This window comes from Etheostoma cragini, chromosome 5, assembly GCF_013103735.1.
Source record: "Etheostoma cragini isolate CJK2018 chromosome 5, CSU_Ecrag_1.0, whole genome shotgun sequence".
In the NCBI taxonomy this organism is placed as follows: Eukaryota; Metazoa; Chordata; class Actinopteri; order Perciformes; family Percidae; genus Etheostoma; species Etheostoma cragini.
In genome coordinates this window covers 23,363,605-23,388,700 of record NC_048411.1, presented here as the reverse complement: position 1 = coordinate 23,388,700, position 25,096 = coordinate 23,363,605, and the positions used below count along the sequence as shown (strand labels likewise).

The 25,096-nt window shown below is 39.5% G+C and overlaps 1 long non-coding RNA gene across 1 annotated transcript; it reads right to left on the bottom strand.

Moving 5' to 3' along the window:
• Positions 1-644: 644 nt before the first annotated feature.
• On the bottom strand, positions 645-24,770 carry LOC117945313. Its single transcript, XR_004656771.1, has 3 exons — positions 24,760-24,770; positions 7,354-7,362; positions 645-722 (listed from the first exon to the last, which is right to left on the bottom strand). It is a non-coding gene; the product is annotated as an uncharacterized LOC117945313 (long non-coding RNA).
• Between the last annotated feature and the right edge of the window lie 326 nt (positions 24,771-25,096).

Sequence of the window (25,096 nt, the reverse complement as noted above, 5' to 3'; positions counted from 1 at the left end):
AAGGTAGAGGAGAATGTATTTTTTTTTTTTTTAAGAAAGTCCTTTCTACAGGTGCTTAAGGCGCGACACGGCAGGCAAAAACATTTTTCACTGGTCAATTTTGAGATTTTGAGCTATTTTTCTTTAATAACATGTCTTCTTTCAGACTTGTGGTGTAAAAAGTCAAAAATACACAATTAGGTCTTTATTTTGCTACAATTTGTCTGTTTGTGTCGGTAGATTTTTCCTAAATTCAACTGAAGTTGGCGTCTAAATTGTCCTACGGCTTTGCAATTGCGCTCATCACCCTGTTATCACAAATACCCAGAAAGCGCTCTCTCTCTCCTGTAAAATGGTGTTGGATCGAAATATGGTAATTTCCTTTTTGTCAGCAATCAATCGTGAAAGTAAAGGGGGCGATTTAACTCTAAATGTGCAATCTCATTGGCTGATGCAAATTTCTGAGAATGTAATTTTTGTTCAGAAGAGTCCTGTGACGTGCTCTGACATTTCCACTGTAGCTCTAAATGTCGACAAAAGTGCGTCAAAAATCCTCAAAGACGAAAAACGTGTTATTAGCAAGAACTTCTTGGCTTCTGTAACAGTTTACTACTAGAGTGTAGTCACTGCAATGAAGATACGTACGGGCAAAGTGTCTACGCCTCTTCAAGACGTGTCAGGAACGATGTGGCTTGTGATGTGAATGGTGCGGTTAGTGCACGAGTTAGGCTTGAGATTTTCAACTCTCTGAAAAAACACTGTTGGGGATTCTTGGCCTTCATGTTAAAACGTATCGGATAAACTAAAGGACATTAACAGGTATGGAAACACTCTCTCTCAAAGCAGTTTACATCAATTCACTGCCTACATGTCATCTACTAAATATATAGGTGTCACATATAAATATATACAACATATACCTTACTGATCGCGATACAACTGTATTACAAAGAAATTACATTACACAACAGTTACCATTTTTGTATAATATATTTACTTTATAATACTAAAGTGATTGTGAGTCCCTTCGGCTGTGGCAGGCAGATCCATATTTAGCTGTCAGTGAAGCTGCTGCCCCTTTTCCTAGGAGAACTTCCAGCTTCTTTTCTGGTGTTAACTTTGGGAAGTTTTACTTTTTTGGCTATTTTTCCAAGGTGTAAATCTCTTGTGAAGATACTTTTATTTTTTTTACAGTGGAGGAGGAATGGCTTCTCTGTCTGACCCAGTAGGTGATTACTGAGCCTGCATTTAGTCAGGATCCCTCAGCACGTTGTCTTACATCTACTCTGTCTCAACATCATTTGCGCTACACTGAGATGATGTCAGGTGCGGACAGGGCAGCATTTAAGGAGGTGGGTGCGCTTAACCCATACACTGGGCATTAAATAGTCAATCTTGATAGCATAAATCAATCTCACAAGCGCATGGGCACAGTGCTTAGGAAACTGAGTGCTGAGCGTAAGTCTGGGGGCAAAGGTCAAGGTAAGCTCACTGCTAGGAATTACTACAGGGGGGCTATTTTAAATGAAGTGTCAATGGATCAAATGAAGGAAGACATATGGGCAGGCCTCCTCCACTCCATGTCTAGTGATGAAAATCCCACGCACACTAGGTATAGTCCACCCTGGTTTTGGTACAGGAGAGCACAGCAGAATGGGGAGAAAAGCCAGAGAGCCATAAGCTGCACCAGGACATTTTTTATATAGGGGAGGTGGTTCAAAAATTCATCCCTGTGTATTACCAGATGACAACCTGGTCAGGCGCATGCAGCATGGAGGCACCCAGAACGGTCACATGGGCCCGTTGTCCAAAGACAGTCTGTATGGGGAAAAGCAGGGTTGAGGCTTCAGACAGTGTGGGTATTTCTGTATGCAATGAGGTTGCCTCTGCCATGCTGGCTGTGATGGAGATATTGTGGCTTCAGAACACAGTCATGACTGGCGATGTAGCATGACAACATGGTTAGGATTTCAGAAGCCAATAGTGTCCATTCTGCCAGTGCAAAGCGGAGCCGTAAAAGTGTAAGCTCAGCCTAAAAAGGGTAAAGACACCAGCAGGAGATGGAAGAGGGCCATACTCACAGTGCTGGCATGGATATGTAGACTAAACTAACTTGGGGGAACTAGGCTACATAACGATTGTGTTCTATCAGTCTGAAGTTTGTGATGTAATGGTCTTCAGTTAAAGGCCACATTGATGTGCTGTTTTGGATGTTGTGATCAGTGATGGATGAAGCAATAATGACTTTTGGATGTTAATCAGTTTGATGCATGGCTCTTACTTAGACCTAAAGGCATATCTTATCACATATACATGGTTTCAATAGAAATAAGTTGAATTTTGCCCAAATTTAGTTTTTCTCACACTCCGAGGAAATATTTTCCACTTCTGTAGCATCTACATACACCAAACTGTACAGTCATATTCTTAACTATATTTTGAAGGTTTTTGAAGAAAGATCTGTTGATATGTCATTCTTGGCCTGATTTATATGACATGTTAGGATTACAAATACGGCGGAAATTCACCTAGTGTATCACCTTAAACAGAAGTCACAGTCATGAACACCAACCATATGTGATGATCCACATGCTTTGCTACTACAGGGATTTTGAGTTTGGTCAGGTTAAATAAGACACTCAGTAAATGTTAAGTGTACATTTTGAATTATCTACAGCTGCTCTTGCACACGTAACTAAGCCTTTATGGTTATCACAACCCCAATAATAGCCTGGCCCCGCCCTCCTATGTACTTCCGCTCAATTTTCATTTTTCTTCAGGACTAAGTCCTGATAACACAATAAATGACTGGAGAAAACCCAAAAAGCATAATTTGAGCTCTTTAATGCCCGAGCAAGAGCTATCTTTGCTAAATGTTGGTGGCCGTGATGTTGTGGCCCTCTCCCTCAAAAGGTTTGTGAAAGGTTTCCTGCTTGCTCCGTTTGTATTGAAGGAGTTGGCTAAGGCCAACACTAGCGATGCTAAGTTGACGTCACAACCAACCGTTGCTGATTGGTTAAACTTCAACAGAGTAACCTCCTTCAATGAAGTTAAGACTTGTCGATGGAGAGTGGCCAGACTCTCTTTACAAATAAAATGTACGAGAAAGGCTAACCCAATGGATAACAGATCCCGATCTTCATATATACATGCTAGATTAAATATGATACTAAGGTGGTCAATATTTATATATTATTTGATTATTTGATATTTATATATAATATGATCATATATTATTCGACTATTTGATTAATACCCTGATGTTTTAATTAGGTATTGAAAACCTTTAATGGAATAAAAGATTAACTTCTGCTGGGTGCCTTAGTCCCTTTTTGTGTTGCAAAACCAAATAAACCAAACCACATATTAGATGAAGTATTTATTCTCATTCCGTTTTTCCCAGTGGCATAAAAAAGGAAAGAAAAAATGTATTCAACTTATTGTCTCTTACACCAATGGCACCAAGCACACACATAGTTCTATTTCTAGCCACATCCACTCACCCATGTACTCTCCTGAGATGTAGACTAAGTATTATCCCAGTGCAACAGAATGTCAGCCAAAAATGTACATCCCTCTTTGCCACATTGTCAAGCAAATTAAGTGAATAAAGCAGTTGGACATATTGTGTTTGTTTACATCTTGAACAATGACCCTCACCTACCCACCTCAGCCTCCCAAGACAAGAAACCCCGCTGAATAAATGGTTAATCAGACTGATGCATACAGTCAAGCTCCATGTGCATCCATGATCCGTGTGCATGTGGGATTTACTATTGGGTTCAGTACTATAGGGTTAAACACAAAACACCAAAGATTTGCAGTCTGTACAAAGATGACAAATCTTTGAGGCAAATTGGACTAAGGAGAGGTCAGACTGCAGACAAAAGCAATTTCCCCTTCAGAAACACACATAGTGTATACACACACAATACTGTTTCCAACATTGGAAAACCAGCCATTGCAATCACATGATCTGCTCTCAACTCAGACTTAAACATCCCACTGCAGCAGACTACTTTTGCAGGAAATCTGCTTTTATCAAACATTGGAATATGCTGCCAGCTGAGCTTAAAACTTGTACACTTGCAGTCTTTTCCCATGGTGAACAACCAAGGTCCACATTAATTTGACCATGATTCATGTATTAAATTAGTTTAATAGTTATGTTGGATTAACGTGCAGCTATGTATATTTTAATATTTGCTTGAAGATTTGTCTGTATAATTGTAAGTGTGATAGAGACTATGTAATGCTTTTGTTGTTTTTTTAGTGGCTGGTGATTGTTCTGGGTGTACCTGCCCAGGGATTGCAAATGGAGAAAAAAAAACTGATAGCTAAATCTGGCATAAATTGTCTCCCATTTTGTGATCTATCATCATAATAATAATAATAACAGTTATTATAAATGAATGTGATGGAACTAGGACCTTGGACTAGTGGGCTGTAGGACAAAAACGGTTATTGGGAGGTTGAAACAATGGAGCATCGGAGAAATCACATGAAACCGTTTGCGGCATCCACAAATTATCTTGAAGGACTAAACACATACAAAACAGTAGGCTGTAGTGTTGGGGAAAATAAGTTGCTTAGTTGATTTGGCACAAAAGAAAACTGAGTCTCTTTTCTACCTCTCACCACTGATGAGCAAATCAGTGTGAAGTGAAACCTCCCTTTAGGTTGATTTATCATCAGCAAGTCCCATAGGAGATAAGAGAAGGGAGCTGGTGGAGGGATAAAGGGTTTTTCAGGGTCTTGAAAAGTGCAGCCGTGCTGTCATAGTGTCATTGTTTTTTTTTTCACTTCACCACACAGCAAGGTAAAGTTGTTTATCTTGATGGTGTGTTGGAGATGTTTCAGTCACAAATATAGCTACCTGTTGCCTGCAGCCTTTTTCAGGTCACTGTGGTCGTTTCTGTTTGGACTATTTCTGCCTGCAATATTTAAAAGAAGCTGTCATGGGTTGGCCCTGCCATTCCCTGCTGTCAAGCTGTAGTGAAAAAGTACAATATGTTTTCACGGTTTGACTTGGCATGGTGCGGCTTAACTGGACCAACCACGGCCCAAGGTATTATTCAGACAGTAGTAAATTATGTGAATCTTCTTCACGTCATATTAGAAAATAATTTAAACAATAACCCATGAAAAAAACGGCAGGGTGTGAATAATGCAAACTCCTGTTTGAACTTGTTAGTTGCCTTGGTTAATTAAATCAATGACTGTTATGTGGATAAAAAGACCGTTTAACCTGGTACCTGTTTTCTATTACGTTTAAAAATGAAATTTTCATATTGAATATTCAATTCCAATCTTGGTTTATGTTGAAATGTAAATTAGAGAACTGAGACAAACATGACTGCATTACCCCTAAGAAATACAGTGACTTACAAATATGGTTTGAGTTCATAATGTTTGTCAAGCCAGGCATTTGCGAATTATGTAAAGGGATGTTTGTTTGGATGGTGTTTTAATTGAGTCACTAACACTAACACATAGTCCTTTAGACAGCTGCTCTTGCAATGACCCATTGCATTTCTAAGGATGTTGAGCAATGCTATTGTAATTTAATTTTTGTTTACCAGTTAGAGGGAAGATACAGTTCTTATATTATACATATCAACTGTTTTTGTAAAATTGCACTGAAGCTGCCCACATTTATCTTTTTTCCAGCTAATACATAACCTGTACAGAATGCAGATTTAACAACCTACAATGAGTTAGGAAAGAAGTAAGCACTTTATTATGCATGCAATGTCGGCCCTTCTTTTAAGTAGCTGAGTGTAATGCCTCACTTTAGAATGTAGCTAATGATTAATTTATCTGACTTATGTTGGGAATTATGTAAAATTTAAATTTTAAACTTTGATTTACACTAAGAAACTGATCAGGAGAAGGTACACTTGTCAATGCTGAAAAGCAAGCAGTTAGTCAAAGCAAAAAAATCAGTTCTCATAACAATTATAAGAAATAAACTGTTTATTCAAATTTGTAGAGACTACAGGACGTCCATTATTGTCACCAGAGGGTGCTTTTTTTCTATAAAAGGCTGTTGCTCATCAAAGAATAACTGGCAGTGTTGTTGTGGCACTGTTTGGTGTGAAATGATGTGATACACTATGGAAATCTATACTGCATTAACACTCAATTAAGGTCTCACCCTAACCAGAACTCAGTAATATTGGTCGTCCCACATCCCAGGCATGGATCTGCCATCTCATGCTACACGCTGACACACAGCACGGCGCCAGGACGAATACCACAGCCCAGTGGAGAAGGCAGGGAGACAAGAAAACTCAGCATTTAAACCGCCTGAGCAGAACCCGAGCCCTGTAATGTAGTGGAGCCTTGGAAGAGTGACAACGGATCGATAGCTGTGATTAATTAACTTCTAATGAGTTCATCTGAGCGTTGTGAGACCCGGAAAGTTTCACAGGTCCCATCATCTCTTTCTCTCCTGACCTATCCTGTCCCCCACCCTTCCTCTCATCCTCTCCCACATCTGTCAAACTGATTTGAAGGGAAATAAAGATTATCTTTGGTTTGCAATTTGTGATGTCCCATTTTGGGGATTTTTATTGAACAGTGAAATAATACCAATCGAAATGTATGAGCAGTGCAAAAACTGAAGTGGATTATTGGTTTCCAATATTGGATCAAGGGCTGTCTCATCATTGCAGGTAATGCAGATACCTCATTGTTAACCTTTCCCATTATTGTGCGTCAATAACACGCAGCACAGTGAAAATTAAATGCTATTGGACTGACCTTATTTCCTGTAGCTACTAAAGATGAAGCTGCGGAAGTCGCAGTAAAGTCTGTGCAGCAATAGTAGACACAGAGGTTCCCACATGCGATCACCCGAGCAGTCATTATGATACTTTAGAGAGTGAGAGTGAAAGCTGGGAGTGCAGAAGCAATAGAGATGAATGGCCGTATGAATAGGGAAGTGGATTGTGGAGCCAAAGCTCCCTGTGTAGCTTGGTCTGCCATTTTCTCTCTCCATTTCTCAGCTCTGAGGGCCGAGCACGGAGTTATTTGTCTCACAGTGAAATTAGTAATTGCACAGCCATCCATCATTGGCTGACCTGCTATTGATCGCCAGTGCACCTTCTCTTTTCAACTAAATTATATTACGAAAAAAGAATAACGAATGTCTGCACACTCTGAGTCGTCCACACTTGCCACCTCAGCATCAGACACGTGTGATAGAAAAGAAAAAGGAAAGACTTTTATGTTACATAAGTGAGATATGTCTAGAAATTCTATTCAAAGAGATTAGAGTTGTTGTTTAGAAGGTGACAAGTGTGGAACAGATTTAAACCACCAAAGACTTTGAAGCTGAAGGGATTTCAGTTAGCACAGCTTGTTACACACCAGTGACACCTCAGTGACAAATGCTGTATGCTGTTCCCTTGTCCTAAACAATACACTGTACAGAATGAAACATGCTGATACAAGCAATGACTTTTGAATGTATCAGAGGTGAGGCACATGCCCTCTCCGGTAGAAATATTTTGCTCAACATTCTGAATCTAAATATAAACTTTCCTATTAGACTACAGTTATCAAAATGTACTGCAGTGCACCAAAATGAGGTCAAGAGCAGCTTTTTTTGTATAGACTTTTTCCATTACACAGTCAATAACAAAAACTGGCACAGCACTCACAATTAGCTTACTATTGATCACTGATGCCCCATGACTATCAAAACAAAGTGCACAGAGGTCACTTTTCACTGCATATTCACTTGTGCCCCTTACAATCGCATGACTACAATAGGATTTGCTGCTGCGAGTTAGATTATCAGCTTAGTGGCTTGCAGCCGGTGCATGATACAAATACTGACATGATACACACAGACCATTTGAGATTGCCATGAATGGGAGAGAGCTGTACATTGCACAAAATACAGACAACGGGAAATATAACTGTGACCGAGAAGCACATTAAAGCAATGTTAATTACATTACAGCTTTTTAATGGCAGAAAAAGAAAGGGATTGTGGGAGCATATTGGTAATAGCTGGTTGCAGCCTCCAAAACCTGCAAAGAGGCAGATTAGAGAAACTGACATTAATGTTGGGGGAAAGTACTGTTTATTAGGAGATGGGTTACAACCTGACATGACACATAGTCACTCTATTTAAATGAATATCCCTTACCTCATGCTTTCTTTGTGTTGTAATTTTAAAAACGGTTGATTTGTGAGGACTATGGTTAACTGGTTACAGACAGCTAGCTAGACTATCTGTCTTATCTGGGTTCAACTAAAACAACTATTGAACGTACACATGTTCCACCAAAACAAGTTCCTTCCCGAGCACCAAGACGATTGTATTTGGTTTAAAGAAATGCCAATAAACGAGGACGTTTTTCTCTCATCCTGGATTGATGTGTGGACTAGCCAGACCCACCCCCGCAGTGCTATGCAGGAAGGTCTGGCAAAGCGAGACTACATGACACACAACCTTTGCAATAACTCTGTGCATTCATGTGTGTTGGTGTGGGAAAAGTTACAGGATGGGATGGTTAGGTTCACATATTAAATCCACTTAGGAGCAGATCAACACCATTGAAATGCACTGAGGTACACAGCCCTCTACACATACACCACTGTTTTGCATCAGATCAACAAGCTTCACTCACATTTTCCTATTTACAAATCCTTAATCTCTACCCTAGAAGTAGGACACTTTAGGGGATTGCTCTCCACCATATAATCACAGTAGAGCAAACTGTAATCTCACAGGCTCCATGTTCTCTCAAGTGTACTGTACATGTTGTGTTTGTCACACAGCACAACTCATAAACCCTGATGAAAAGATGACACATACTCAGTCAGCCTCTTTTTTCTTTACTGGCTCTTGAGCTGTCTGACAGTCTGCTCTCTAACAGACATGGACTTTCTTTATCCTTATCTCATTCCTTCCATTCCTCCTCACCTTTCCAACCCTATATCCCTGTGGATTCTTTCACACACATTAAATAGCATCTCAGTCATCTAGCGTTGTGTCTTCTTCAAATGTCTTTGTGCTTTGGGCTTTGAACTGTAGATGCCCCAGGCACCCAGCAGAGACCTAAGAGGTTCTGCGGTTTGGTCTCCAATCTATCATATCTCGCCTGCAGCCACAAAGAGACAGTCTCCCTCCGTCCAGCACCATGTTGGATTCGCTGCACACTTCACAAGTATTGACCCCATCAACGGGCCATGGAAGCCTTCTCAGATTGCAGTCAGATTAAGTTTATGTGTGGAAAAACAATAATACACCACTACTTCAAAATAGCGTTAGACTAAATATGTTTGTCAACAAAATATTTTTTTCCATGATGAGGACGAGACAAGGACTACAATCATCTTTACTTTTTCATCATAACATAGAACTATTGCAGTGCCTGTTTGGAGCGTGTACATGTTCCAAACAGGCCAATCGGTTGGTTTCAAGTTTTTTTCCTCCCACTAACAGTGGTTCAATCAGGCACGGCTTGCTTGGCTGCGGCTCATCTAGAGATTCGGTGTTTCCCCTTTTTTTAATCTAGCCATCACACATCCAGGTAGCAATGTGGTACGGGCGGAGGAAGGAGGAAGCCCGGTTCTGCCTGCATGAGAAGCTGCTACAGCGCGTAGCCCCAGGCAAGGGGAGGGTGGGAGGGAGGAAGCCCGGTTTAGCCTGCTGCAGAAGATGCTACAGCACGTAGAGATGTGCTCCGGCCCCGGGCGAGGATAGAGTGCTGGCGAAGCTGCTCTTAAACAGCTTGTAGAGCGGATGGAGAAATGTGTGCAACTGCTGGCAAGAAAACAACGTGCTGTAGAGCCCATGAGCCCTGGCACTTATCTAATTTGTGTCTGTGTACAATTGCATTTGCATGATGGAAAAGGCTCAATAAAACCAGATGCGTTTAACAAAATTGCATTCAACAAGTGTATTATGTCAGATAAATATGACATTTCAACCAATATTTATGATGTGTGAAACACTATTTGGCTGAAATGGTTATCAGAAATAATCTCAGAAATAATTAATGAAATAAAACACTACAATGTTTTGACTAAAACTTTACAAAGATACCTGAGTTCTCTTTTGACTAAAACTATACTAAAATGACGAGACTTTAAGTCGACTAAAACTTGACTAACAAAAAAACATATGTAAATGAATAAATATGACTAAAACTAACAAGGACATTTGGCACAAGACTAAGACTAAATTTAGTCACCATTTAATAGGTGACAAAATTAACACTAGTTTAAAAAAGCAGGGTTTAGCCATATGGCAAAGCCATAGCAACATGTATCAATGCTGGAACATGAACAAGATACTGCTATAACTTTTAGGGCAAGCTTTTGGAGCTTCTTGAATCCTGAAGTATGTAAATTCAAATTCCTGAATTTATTATTTTAAACTGTAAACGAGTCATTTCAATCTCTTTTATTGTAAGTGTTAGTGTAATTGTTTATGGGTACTCTCTGCTTGGTTTCCTTCATCCTGACCAAAGAGTTGACTTGGCAGCTTGATCAAAGTACATTTTGGTCCATTTGGAAAATTGTAAGTAAAAGCAACACTAGTATGTGAACTGTAGCAGTGTCATATTGAAACATTTCACAGCCCCTTACCTATTCAGACATTTGAACTCCTGATACGTAAGTTATTGGTATAGATTTGGATACCGACCATGTAGTTAAATGCTCAAAATCCAGCCGTCGTGAAAACCAAATTTTCTCCGCGTGTTAACACACTGCTTCCTTTCAGCTCTGCCTGGACAGAAAGAGCCGTTTTTGGGATTGATTCATTCCTTTTACAAAACTTTGCTTCTGGCAGTAACCCAGCTCTCCCTGAGCGATGCCTAATTGACCACTTTGCTCTCAATTGTATTAAAATCTCTTTTTTCAGGTCTGAAAACAAGTCTCCCTGAACAGATATCATCCTTTATTTCCCCCCTCTGCCAGTGGATGACTTCTAAATGGTTGGAAGACCTCCATTAGTATCTGCATGCCAGTAAGTAAGTAAGGAAAATGTATTTGTATAGCTCCTTTCACAAATAAAAAATCACAAAGTGCTTCACAATAAAATCTGATACAACAAATTAAAATACAAGAACATTTAAATACAAAAGAGAAAACACAGCAAACAACCACAAAAACACCTGGACTAACTTGAAGCATGCTTGAACAACAGTGTCTTCAATTGCGTTTTAAAAGATCTGACAGAATTCACACACCGTAGAGAGGGAGGCAAGTCATTCCACAGCTTAGGAGCCACTGCTTGGAATGATCGATCCCCTGTAGTTTTACAATGAGTGCTGGGAACCACTAAACGCCTCTGACTTAATGACCTCAGACTACGGGTGGGAGTGTGAAGATGTATCAAGTCAGAGATGTATGAAGGAACTTGACCAGAATTTTGAATTGAATTCTATACTGGACTGGTAACCAGTGAAGTGCTGCTAACCAGGCGGGATGTGTGCTCTTTTGTTGATGTAAGTTAAAAGCCTAGCAGCGGAGTTCTGAACCGCCTGGAGAAGGTAAAGCTCCTTCTTATTCAAACAGGTAAAAAGGCAGTTGCAGTAATCCAAGCGTGAAGAAATAAAAGCATGAATGTCCATCTCAAATTTACCTTTAGTTGCAAGAGTTCTTAATTTGGAAATAATCCTCAATCGGAAGAAATGTGTGATTTATTAGATCCGGGGAGACTTCAGCTGAGGTGTAATGTAACAACTGGAAAGTCAAAGCCGTATTTAGCCCCTTTATAATAGATGACTAAGCTGAAAAGCAGACAAGAATCTGCTGGAAGCCAGATAATAAAATGCAAAAGAAGAAGACAACGTTCTCCAGTAGAAAGAGATCAATGTGTATCCACTCCGTGCTCCAAGATGGGTGTTGTTTTCTTAATTTTTTCAATTAATAGTTGAGATATATATAAATGTATGTGTATGTACAGTATATATAAATGTATATACATATCAGTCAATTACAGTTATATATGTATATATATATATACACATACATATGTAACTGTAATTGACTGATGTGTGAGTGTTTTAAGGTATAAAAGTGTCACCTTGACATTTTGTGTCCCAATCTATCACATGCTGATTAACATAAAGCACCACATTTATGCCTCTATAAAGGTTGGCCTGCCCTCATCACAAACTCCCACTCTGCACCACTCTTCTGATGCTTCATTCTGGAGGCAGTGCCGGGGCGTTTGAACATCAACTGCCGTAAACCTTCCTGACAGGAGAATGAAGACATATTTCCCTCGTCTGTCCATGTATCCCTGGCGATTGTCTGGGAGGATGAGAACATCATCAATAACGTAACGTTAGAAAGCGAGTGGCTGGCTGTTGCATTGGCTACACAAACCTCCCGCTGACACCTTTGCGGGATGCAGTGAAATGAAATCGAATCAAAAGGAAACACTTTGCTCCTGATGCTTGTGTACACACAGTCTCTCTCTCACACAAATGCAATATTACAAGATTTACACACACAAAAACAGATTAACTGGCAATCTGGTCCACCTGCTCCTTTAAAAAAACAGAAAAAGAAGCACCCTCTAATTTCAGAAGACATCCCTACTATCTGTTTCCTGTGTCCATCCATGGTGGAGTCTACGTTTACCTTTTAAAGGCATCTTCCAAATCAATGCCAGCAAAAAAAGAAAGAGCAAAGCAGCATTTGAAGACTCAAACCATTAATTTCCCTGGAGAAAGTGGGCACTGTGCTTGGAGGGCCAGAGTGACCTTTCGCTGACAAGACTGGAGCGGAAGAGACAGGAGCAGTGGACAAATGAGATCTTAGAATACAGCAGCAAGAAGGGATGGAGGACAGACAGCTGTGGGTAGATATATAATCACTTTAAGTATCCAAGAAGGAGTGTAACATGTCATTTGACTCATGTATGTGTCATAAAATACAGTAATAGTATCACATTTGTGTTTTGACTATACAAAAATAAATTTTCATTATACGTTGATTTTTTATTTCCTCAGATATACTCATGCTGTGTTTTTGTCCATGTGGAAAGACAAACCTCTGAATTATTTGCCTTTGGTGCTTATCTTTTACTGAAAAACATTGCATTGAGAAAAAAAGACGTCTTTGTACAGTATCTCTCTACAAAAATCAAATAACAATCCAAAGAATATTTGTTGCTGTTTTCAACCTAGCACATGTCATATATCACTGAGCCACTAAGGGCACACAAACTGCTTAACAACTTTGAACGTTGCAATTTAAAATCGCAGCAGACTGTGCATGTGTTTGCATTTTTTTTTTTGTGCGCTACTTTTCCAGTGCTGATTACAAGGTTTTGTGAAAACTCGCTTAAAGGCCATTCAGCAACACAGACGCCTTGTCTGTCAGAACGATGAAGATTAAGTTGAGTTTATGTTGTCAGCCCAGGTAGAAACTGTAATTGCACATATGTTTGAGTGCACATAAAGAAGAAATGTGTCATTCAAGTTGCAAAGTTACTCCCTTTTGAGGTGAGACACCAACTGAAATGACTGTCTAGTCATCCCCAAGAAATCATGATTGTTTTGAAGTCCTTTAATAACTTTAATTCCAACTCTGGCTTTTTACACACATCTCCACTATGTTGTTATTTAGGCGTTTACTCATGTACACAAGTGGACAAAGATAAACAGAAAGAAAAAATACAGATTACGTAGCTGAAATACAAAATAACTCAAGGGGGGTTATAAAAACTTGTCTCCTTAAAATCACCAGACACAAAAGTTAAAAAGGAAAAGAAAAAAAAGTGCATCATGAATAGATACAGCCAGGTCTGATTTCAAGTCAGGCGGTATAGAGCCATATACTGAAATTCAAGCCCATAACTGTCTCCTGAACCATGAGAGAATTTTATGATTGTGTAAGGTGTGTCATTTTGATGGACAAGGTCACCTCAAACAGGATATGAGTCTGTTGCAAGTTACTTTCAGTTTTCTCATGCGGAGCTCTCCTGTGAAATTTATGTGTATTGTTTGCTTTGAGACCGTACTTACCTGGCAGGGCTGCAGCTGAGGAAAGTAATAAAGGGGCAAGGAGCCAACGTGAAAGTTATAACCAACCTGTGAGTGTACTGGCTCTGGTGTCCGGTCTCAAAGTGGCATCACAGAAGACTGCTTTCACTTGGACATTTCTTTAACTTCATCTTCAGTCAGTTTTGTACAGCATACCAGCCCAGTCTCATGGCAGTTTGTTCAATGGTCACGTTATTTAATCTATTGATTCGTGTACAGGTCACTTTAATGTCGTTATTTTTGTGTGTTCATTACGTATTTTGAAGTAATGTATTTCAATGGGAAGTCTATTTTGTGATCACAGAACGATTACGGTAGAGAGTAGTGTTGAAAGGCCAAAAATCCGCTTGGTAGATGGGTCAAACAACGTAGGACTTTCACCCCGGCGACCGGGGATCACGTGTTGCCGTTCCTTGCTGCATTATTCTCTTCCTAACCACAACCGTTCCTTTGGTGTCGGCGTGTAGCGTTTAATTTCCCCATTGTTTTGTGCCACAGAGACCGCGGATCACGTCCCTCTGCCAGTGATCATGAAAAAGTCACAACAATAGCAAAAAAACTCTATTTACACTTTTTGCTATCAGTGTAAGAAAAAATTCTCTCTCAAAAAAGTGATGCTCCTGAAACGTTTTTCTTCTCGCTCTCAAAACCTAAGTCTTTGCTGTCAATTCAATTTTTTGCTCTCATCTCAGGATTTTTCGCACGATGTGAAAATAGTGTCATGGGTGGGGACACGTTCCCATTGGCCATCTTAATCTTAATCATCTTAATCATTACACCATTGTCACCATCATAGATAGATAACTAGCAGCCAGCCCACTTCTAAATAAATACCTTTTAACCCTCCAGTGTTGGTGGAATAGCAAGCTAGTGTTAGGAAAATAACCAACCAGCTCACTCATAAATAAATAAATGTTAGTTATCCTAACAGCTTTTAACAGTCAAACTGAAACACTGGCAGTGAGCTCCCGGTCCTTCAGCTGCAGACAAACCACAGTCAGTGGGGCTCGGCCACCGTGTAAACATTGACAGAAAGCTCTGCTGCCGACCTCGACCTGATCTGATCTCCAGCGGGACAATGGAGAGCCCCACACTGGTAGCAATGGCACAATCCCCCTATGGCTCAAAACCAAGCTAGCATTAGCAAACTAACCAACTAGCCCACACACCCGGTAGCAACTGCACATCCCCTAGCCATGACTAGAGCTTGCTTTGCTGATGTAGTACCCACATTTTGCATCCCTGACAAAAATGGTACATGCTTGGGCAGCAACAGTAATTTCTGCTGAATAATGCATCTCCTAAACATCACTGCGGCCAAGAATTGCATCCAGGTAGCAAAGAAATGATAATAAAACATTGATGTCTCTAAAAGTTCTAAAATTATAATCATCATTGATGAACATGACAAAGAAATGTATATACCCTAGCTTTTAAACAGTAGTTGCTTTGTCTTGTGAAATCATTATTTCCGTTTGTGGAAGCAAGTGTTGGCAGGGATGCAGGATTTGGCACGCGTTATACCCACTGATGGTGGTCTGTCTCCGGCTGCAGGACCTGGAGCTCACCGCCAATGTTTCAGTTTGACTTTTAAAAATTGTTTAGATGATCAAAAGGTATATATTTAGAAGTCGGCTGGGCTGAAAAATCCTGCAAAAAGAGCATAGACTTAGTTTTTTGAGAGCGGGAAGAAAAACGTTTTGAGAGAAACACTTTTTTTTTTAAACTGTTAGCAAAAAATATATATATTTGAGAGTGTAAAAAAGTATTTTGAGAGCGTTTTGAGAGAAACACTTTTTTCGAGAGAAGTTTCTTTTGCTATTGGTATGAAAACGTTTTCTCTCAAATATTTGTTTTTCTCTCATACAAGTACCTTGTTCAAGGGTACATAAGACAGTTTGCATGGACTAATAACCAGCAAGCTTTCAGCCAACCTGCAGTCCTGCATTCATTTTCATCTGTGAAAATGTGAAGATCAGTGCGGTAATCTCATAATATACATCCCCTACCCACACAGAGAAAATCAACAGCAGCCCCAACAGTGACTAATGACTAACACCCACTTGCTTGGTCTGAATTACACAGTGGCCACTTCAGTTCAATGGATATGGTGCACTAATGCACAATGCTATCTTGTGTACTGGAAATATATGACATGCATTGGCACTGGAAAATATTTGAAAGGGTACTTAGGCCAGAATGTCTAAGTTTATATAACACATATATCAATTGAAAAAGCAAACACATTGTCATAACCAGCGCGGGAAATTATGTTTTTTGGTCAAACAGGCACTGTAGCTGGCAGTAACCTCAGATCTACTAGCCACTCATGTATTTAACATCTCATTGACTTTGCTTGGCAGATATTTTTTAAAAGCAACATTTTTCATGCCATACACAATTACCGGAAGCAACTGAGGGTTCAATGTTGTGGGCACTTCAGCATGTGGATTGGATGGGCCAGAGATCAAACCACTGACCTTGCTGAATAACACGATCCAACCCACTCTACCATCTGATATACCGTCACATGAGTATTAGTCATACATTGCCAGACCTATCTCTACAGCGCTGTCAGCGCTGCAGTATGATCTGGCTACACCAGCTATTTATTCTGGGATTGGGTGGGGGTTGAGGAAAGCTCTGGCTTGTTAAACCAATTAAATGTTCTGGGTGGCGCAAGCAGGGATAGCCTGAGAAGAGGAGCAATGTACATCTGTTGAGCCAGACTACTTGTGTTCATAACATACATTATTTGTACTTTTGAAAATGTTGGAGAATTGCATCTTTTGTGAGAAAACTTCTTAGAATGTTTGTGTTAAACGCTTGGGCATAGTAAATATCCTCACTGCTGTGCCTGTTAATTCAAATAAGGATTGGAGTAATTGTCCATCATTTTCTGTGGATAAGGTTGCTGATGTTAGGTCTGGCATAATCCCCTCCTCCTCCTCCCCTTTTGTCAATCCTCAGTTTTTTCTCACCTATTTCTCCACAAAACTTAACTGATCTAGTGCGCTCTATGAAGTCTTCCTCTAGCCCTCTGGGCATTTTACCAACGCCATCAACGTCAAAAATGTCATCAGTTCAGTAGACCCTTATTTGGTTATCAATTGCTGTCTCGAATCTGGTCGTGTGCCCTATAATTTTAAGTGGCTGTTGTTCAGCCTCTCTTTGAAAACAAACCTGGATCCATCTCTACTCAGCAATAAGATAACCTATCTCAAAGCTCCCCTTCATATCCAAACTTAGAAAAGGTTGTCTCAAATAAGCTTACCAAAGCCCTAAACAAACATAATGTACTCAAAAAATTAAGTAAGTACAATGAAGTATTAAATAAAAAGTTTTTGACAGAAACACTCCACAGAGACTGAGCCTCTAAGAATTAAAAGTGGCATCATGATGTCCTCTGATACTGAAAATTGTTCTGTCCTGGTGTTGTTTGATCTCAGCTCAGCATTTAATATTGATGATCACTGTATCATGACAGACAGGCTCAGAGACTGAGTGGGCATCTCTGGGAGGGCCCTTGATTAGTTTTATTCATATCTTTTAGGTAGAAGTTTTTCTGTGCCTGCTGGCTTTTATACGTCTGAGTTTGCTGACTTATCATGTGGGGTGCCCCAAGGTTTGGTTATGGGACCAATTTTATTCTCCATTTAGATTCTTCCACTTGTGCAAATTATTTTAAAATGTAAAGGAATTTTGTATCACTGCTATGTGGATAATATTAAATTGTACACTTGTTTTTTTCCACCTTGGAAACATTAATAAAATAGGGCGTGTTGTATTATATGCTGAGTTAGAAATTATCATACATGCCTTTGTTTTCTCTCGCCTTACTAAATCCTCTATAGATTGTTTGCAATTGGTGCAGAATGCTGCTCCTGGGTTGCTGACAACGTCAGGGAGGTCATTCCCCATTAACCCATTTCTGGCCTCATCGCACTGGCTGCTGGTTAAATTCAGGATCCAGTACAATATTCTTGTCATTACCTACAGAGCCATCAATGGTCAGGCACCGGCTTATATACGTGATCTGCTGCACTCGTGTGTTGTTAGCAAATCACTGAGGGCCTCTGATCAGGGCTTACTGGCTGTTTCCCATACTAGGCTGAAAACAAAACATGGAATGTGGAACACTTTGCGTCTTGTTTTAAGAAGGCTGCCTCTGCTGACATTTTAAAAAAGCAGCTAAAGACGCATCTTTTTAGTCAGGTGTTCGTTTAACAACATTATTGACTGTATTGATATGTAATCTTTGCTGTTGTCTTTTACTGTGACTTTCTGTGATTTATTGGGCTTTTTATGAATATCTTATTTTTTTATAATAATGTCTGTATATTTATTTTTTTGGGCCCGTGAAGCACTTTTTAACTCAGATTGTGATAAGTGCTAAATATAAATTACCTTGACTTTCTTTCTTACTGGGGGAAGCAGTCAAAAGCCTTCCTGCCTACAGCCTCAGCTTCATGCACTCATCAACACTGTATTTTGCAAATTGTCAACCTGAAAAAGGTTTTCCAAGTAGTACAAATTTATAAATAATGCATTCATTAAGATGAAATGCTCCATTTAAAGAGCACAAATTATATCAACACAAGATGAAATGGTCCAGTTAAAGAGCACAAATTATGATAAAACACATTGTTGCATTATGCTGTACAAATTAAATGCAATCAAAGGAAATTGATTCACAATAAACATAATTTTCAGACACGCTGTATACAATTATGTAAGATGTTGCAGACATACCTGTTTTAACTTCCATTATTCTTTGATGTCATGGAAATGATGCCTGCTTATCAACTGAAAATGTACCTCCTTTGTGTGTTCAAAGGGGATGTAAATCACCATTTTCCATAATATCACAGAAAATACTGCTTACATCAATATAAAGTAAATGCCTTAACTTACATAAGATATGTATGCAAATACGGGGTCTGCAGTTGACAGCTACACTGTGTCAAAACATGTCTCACATATAAAGAAGTCTTGGTGCTCAGTTTGTTTGAGCAAAAGATCACCACTAAAACATCACAGGTTTATGCCAGTTATGGGCACATTTAAGCTGTGAATTTCTTTGTTCAGCTGGAGTGAATCATGCCTGAAAGAAACTGTTTCATTATCACAGCATAATTGAAGTCAGCAACATAGCATGATTAATCAAAGTGTTTTTTCCAAACCGTCTAGAATTCTCCCACATTTAGAGGAGCACATCCAATTATGACATCACAGGCACATCACAACAAATTAGACAGGGCGGTTTCCATCTAATGATGTTTATCAATTGATGTGTAGATGTAGAGACTTAATCACATTTCCTTCACTCTGTGTGAAACTTCACGGCTAACACATTTGTGTTTAGTGATGCTGTAAGTGTATCATGACTGGAAAAGTTATCTACATATAGGATGTTCAAGTATCCTGACAAAAAGGGAGTTTTTTAAAACTCTACGCAAATGCATGTTTCCTTTAAGCCAATTAAGGTATTTTTATGAAAATACTTCTTTCATCATTCATCACAAAGCAAGTTGGCCTTGTCAAGAGTCAAGAGTGTTTAACACAACACCTTTGTGAATAGTGAAATGTGTCAGAAACACAGATACTGGCTCGGGGTGCTGCTGGTATTTTTCTACCAGCCCCTGCCAAGGATTTAGTCCTGTGAAGATGGCCTGCCGAGCTGACGGTAATTAAACTCCACATTTCCATTGATCTGCTTCATCTCTTCCTACATCCTCCCTGCTGCCTCCTCCCTCATTCCTATTCTCAATCTAAAGAAGGATGCTGAATAAATAATGCAGGTTTCCAAGCGCGGGTGTGTTAATTGGCCTGTCTTATGAGCCCAGAGGGTTCCTGCTGACCTTTTTGCAGAGATAGCCAGTAGCCCCGGTTCAGACGCTGTAAGCCATGAGATTGTCTTGAGGCCAGATCTTCTACTTCAGCAGGGATGGCCTTTGAGCACATCATCCCAGGTCTAATACCCCCTTACCTATAATCACGCCAGATAGCTATAATCACTCCAAGTCTAATTGCTTAATTCTTAATTTGAAAGTAATTTAAACCAAGCAAACATCAAGCAACCCATTGTACATTGCCTTCCATACATGTACAGTAGTTCTACACATTAAAAACAGGGGAGCATCAAGTACAGGCCTACTGACCATTGAGAAGCAATGTGGGTTTAAGAATAAGATATGCTAAATGAAGAGATAGTGTAACTTATAAACTGCTCCCATCCAATGTTTTCCCCTTTAAATCAATGAAATTCCAAGCCTCAAGCATTGCTAACCTTAAGGTTACTACTGCCCACTAATTGATGTGCATTACTCCATACAGAATTGAAGCCCACACATAATGAATCATCATCATTTTTGATTAATGCAAGTAATGATCAGTATCATCATTTCAAGCAGCAATGTGCTTTGAATGCTCGAAGTAGTACAGGGCGTTCAGGGTTGGACTGTCTTGATTTTGCTTGAATTCTGCACATGTATTAATGCTTTTTTTCATCAAAACTTATACATTTCTACTGATAAATACCAGAAAAGCCCAGAAGAGCCCCATTCCTAAATGCTAACACGTGGCCCATCTCGGTGTGGTGCCTAGCTCTGCAGATGGCAGGTTCAAGAGTTAAATCTGTGACTGTGAATTGTGTCACAGGCTGATGTGAGCCATCAATCACTTGTGATTTTTTCAGAAATATTTTGGACATGGAGGGGTGGCAATGCACAATGCAAAGCTGACTCTTGAACATCCGACTGTCATTGTTGTGGCACAATCCATTGGGATGTCCCACTGGTCCCTGTTATGAGAATAATGGATTTCAATCCATTGTTCATTAATTCACTTCTTTACTAAACTCATGAGTGCCTTGTGTTTAGTAGATAGAGCACCATGCTCTATCAAGAGATGATGCCAGCATGGGTAGGAGTCATTATTTTACTTACTGTAGAGTGGATCATGAATTGGTTTAAATGTAAATACTGGTAGCCACATGTGTTGGATAGATGCTCATGCCCAGTGGAAAACACCTTAGCTCTGTCTGTTGTGAAATAAGTAGGCTTCTAATATGTGTTGGAGAAGGCTTTAGCCCCTTGGGACTTTTTGGGATTTCATAGGCAAAACTGGCAAGTAAGTAGATGTATCCTGCCGGGCTCAGGGTTACAGAGCTTCCTCTTTCACTTCCTGCCCAGGGCTACTTTGAAGCCCATTGTACATGGTCAAATTCCTTAAATCAAATGGACTGCCTTATCTGTAATTAATCTGGAAAGAGTACCTGTGAAACGGACAAGGAAGATTTACACAGTATTTCTAGGAAACTGTGTGTGTGTATGGTATGTGTTTTCTTCAAGGCTTGGGCTGTTTTGGCAGGCAGGGGAGATTTTTAAAGGAAATGAATAGTTGTCAAGCCAGACTGGCAGATTACTCACAATCTGAGAAATATAGCATGTTTTTTGTGGTTAATCATGGGCATGGATCATTCTTTTTAGTGACCAGAGGCATGCAATCTTGATGCTCGTGTCTTATCGCCTTTTGTAAGATTAGAGAAAAAAGATTTACATTCCATGCAAGATTGATTGTACATTTTCACATAATCTTAATATTTCACAGGAAATCATATTCTTCTGAAAGATTTAACAGCAGGCAACATTCAAAATCAAACATAGACACACCATCAGACTGTATCACTCTGGGTCTATCACTGTGCAGCACATTTATGCCACACTTTTTTTTATCGTAGTATTATACCATCTTCCTATCTAGGGAGTAAAAAGATCTAATTATATGATTTCACATTATAATCTCAGTAACTGTGGCCAGGGATTGCATTTGAATTTTAATATTGGACTCCAGCAGATTGAAAGATCATTAATTGATAAAGCTGTCTCAAATAACTTTGTGGCGTATCATGTTACATTTAGTGAAAAGAAATGACTTTAGATGGTAACTGTCTTAAGGAATTTGACATATCAGATTGTACTGGGGAAAGCACTGCATCATTGCACTTGTTGTGATGCTTTCCCCTAAAACGAATACAATGAGAGAACAGAAAAAAATAGACTAATCTTATAATCCAATCTGATTTAGAACCACAATGAGATCTGTCTTCACTCAGCTTGTGAACATCGGAAGGTCCCAAAATAGCCTGGAATTTTGAGGAAAATCCTACATTTTCTGAATAAGGTTTAACTGAGGCAACTGTTTGTCTGTGGTTTAACTATTTCCTATGGAGAGGTTTGTAATGAGTGTGACTTCTACATTTAAAAGATAACTAGCAACTGTGTCTCTATAACCACACTTTGGGTACATCCCAATCAGTTTTTCAGGGTCTGAATGTAATAGTAAGGGAAAAGATCAAGTCTAGAGCAGGAGTAGTTGAAATGAGGTTGTAGTGGAGATTACATTATATGAAGTGAGGCAAATTACCTAATTCCATTTAGAGACGGTGTGTAATCGGCTTTATCTACCATAGAGATGGTATTAGAGCCCTAAATAATCTAGAATGAGAAGGATTTAAGAAATAAGTAACCCATAAAGTAGTGCCTCAGCTGGTGCTTGTCACTTCACCTTGTAGACTTTTAATCTGACCTCCATCGACTTCAAATCCAAGTCAGTGCAATCTGGTTTCTTTATATGAGACTCCATTATTCAGAGTTGTTGCTTGGTTCGGGGCAAATCAGGACAAATTGTAATGGAGTTTGGCTGTTACACAGTGACAAAAAGCAGACCATTTAAAAGCTAAGTGTTGGATGTTAGGGCGGTTGAGCTTGTTTTTAAAATGCAATGACCACACACTCCTAAATAAGAACCAATAAATAAATAATGTTGACTTTAAGAAAACCTTTCAAGTGACAAAGAATAGCAGAGATACATGTAAAATACAAATATTTAGAAGCTGTGGATAATGCTCTTAAAATGTTGTAAAATGATTGCCCGACCCCGGCTACTGCCTTAAAGGGGTCCTAAAGATGATTACTGTGTGTCTGACCGGAAAGATTTACTGAATCATAGACTCTTGATCATGTATTTTTTTATTTCAGAGTAAAGCCAGCATTTCAGTTTGATTGGTTGGTCCAACACTTTGTTACAGAATGAGATATCTCCAAATGTTTGTTTAGATATTCATTGTCTCTGAGATGATTCCCTCTAACTTGACGTTTCATCTAGCACCAGCAGTAGATCAAGGTTTTCACTTATCCTCTGAACTGTCACATCACAAAAAAGATTTGCACCAAATTGTGCACAGGCATTTGAGTTTGGTGATCCTAACTTTTTATCTAGTGCCACCATCAGGTCAGCATTTCAAGTTTTGTAATATTTTACATATCATAAAAACTGCTTTGTATTTGCTGCTAATTATCAAATGTTACCATGTTGATTGGCTAAACTAATATGGTGAAGATAGTAAACATACCCACTGAACCTTAGCATGTGACATTGTTATTATGAGCATGTTAGCATCCTGACATTAGTATTAAGTTCAGAACACCACTGTGCCTATAGCCTAGAGCCTGAGAGCTGCTAGAGTGACTGTAAACTATCAAACTGCAACTTTTGAATGATGATGCCAAACTTTAGAAAAACTACATTAAATGTAAAAATGACTTAGTCAAGGTTTAGTAGACTCTACTTATTTTTTGTTCCAACATCGTTTTGGAGCTGCCTTCCCAACACCCACAATTTATTTAAAATACATTTCAGGTGTGAGCAGCTCTTCTGTTTCTTATTTGCATTGCACTGTGAGGGACTAGTGTCCATCATAAGTCAATTGTTATTAGTGTGCAGGCTGCATGTTTGAGTTCTCTTGCTTACCGGACTTATCTCCGCTGTACTGCGGAGGAAGGTCTGGCAACAGGAGCATACACTCCTTATAGGAGAAAAGACATTCTGCGATGTTTCCATTTCTTTAAACCAATCCCTATCGTTTGGGCAGTGCTGAGTCCAGGACGCAGCAACCGTGGTTCTGTAAAACAGTCATGGGAAGGAACTTGTTTCGGTGGAAAATCAGCCCCCCAGGAAAGAAAACAGCACGTGCATGCAGGTATTTGCAAAAATTGGTGCTTCACATGGACAAGTGGCAACATGACAACATGAACTGAAAACATGAACTGTGTGTGTGTTTGGGTGTGTACACATGTGTGTATCTGTGTATGGGTGTGGGTGTTTCTCTGTGCATGCATGTGTGTAAACATTGGTTGTTCACATTGGTGGTGTCAACTTGACAACATGAACTGTGTGTGTGTGTTTTTTTGTGTGTGCTTCTGTGTGTGCGTGCATGCATATGTGTGTGAACATTGGTGGATTAGCTGTACAAGCTGCAACGTGACAACATGAATTGTGTGTGTCTACAAGCAAAGGAAAGTGGAGTGTGGAGATGTCTTTTATCTCCTGGATGATAATTATACTCTTTCCCATTCATTTCCAATGGAGTCATTTTTTACCGTAAACAAAAACCAGTGTGACCAAGTTGAATAAGTCACTCAAAATTCAACAACAATAGTCACATTGAATTTTATGTGTTCAAATGCCTTATGTGAAGGATATCATACCGTCTTGAAGAAATCTGATGAAAAATGCCAAAATAATAGTACAGGGAGTGTACCATACATTTTTTTAACTCAAATCTTCATCTTTAAATAATGACTTACCCACTATTATCAGCCACCCAGAGACTGAGAAATGTTAACTACTTTATTGAAGTACTACTAGAGATTTGATTTTTCTATCTGAGTGAATGGTTTTTATCATATGGAACCAAAGGTCAGTTTTGGATCTGTGGAAATAAGGTCCTATAGCATGAAAATTTCACTTTATGAGGTTTTTTAACATTAATATGCGTTTGCCCAGCCTTCCTATGATCCCTCAGTGGCTAGAAAGGGTGTTAGGTGTAACCCGAGCCCTGGGCATCCTGCTCTGCCTTTGGGAAAATCAAAGCTCAGATGGGCCAATCTGGAATCTTGCTCCTAATGAGGTCATAAGGGGCAAGGATACCTCCCCTTTCTCTGCTTTGTCCACCCAGAGAATTTGGCCTGCCCATGAGAGGGAGACATCATGGCTTTCAAACCACACCCCAAGGCACCCCCAGCCTCCAC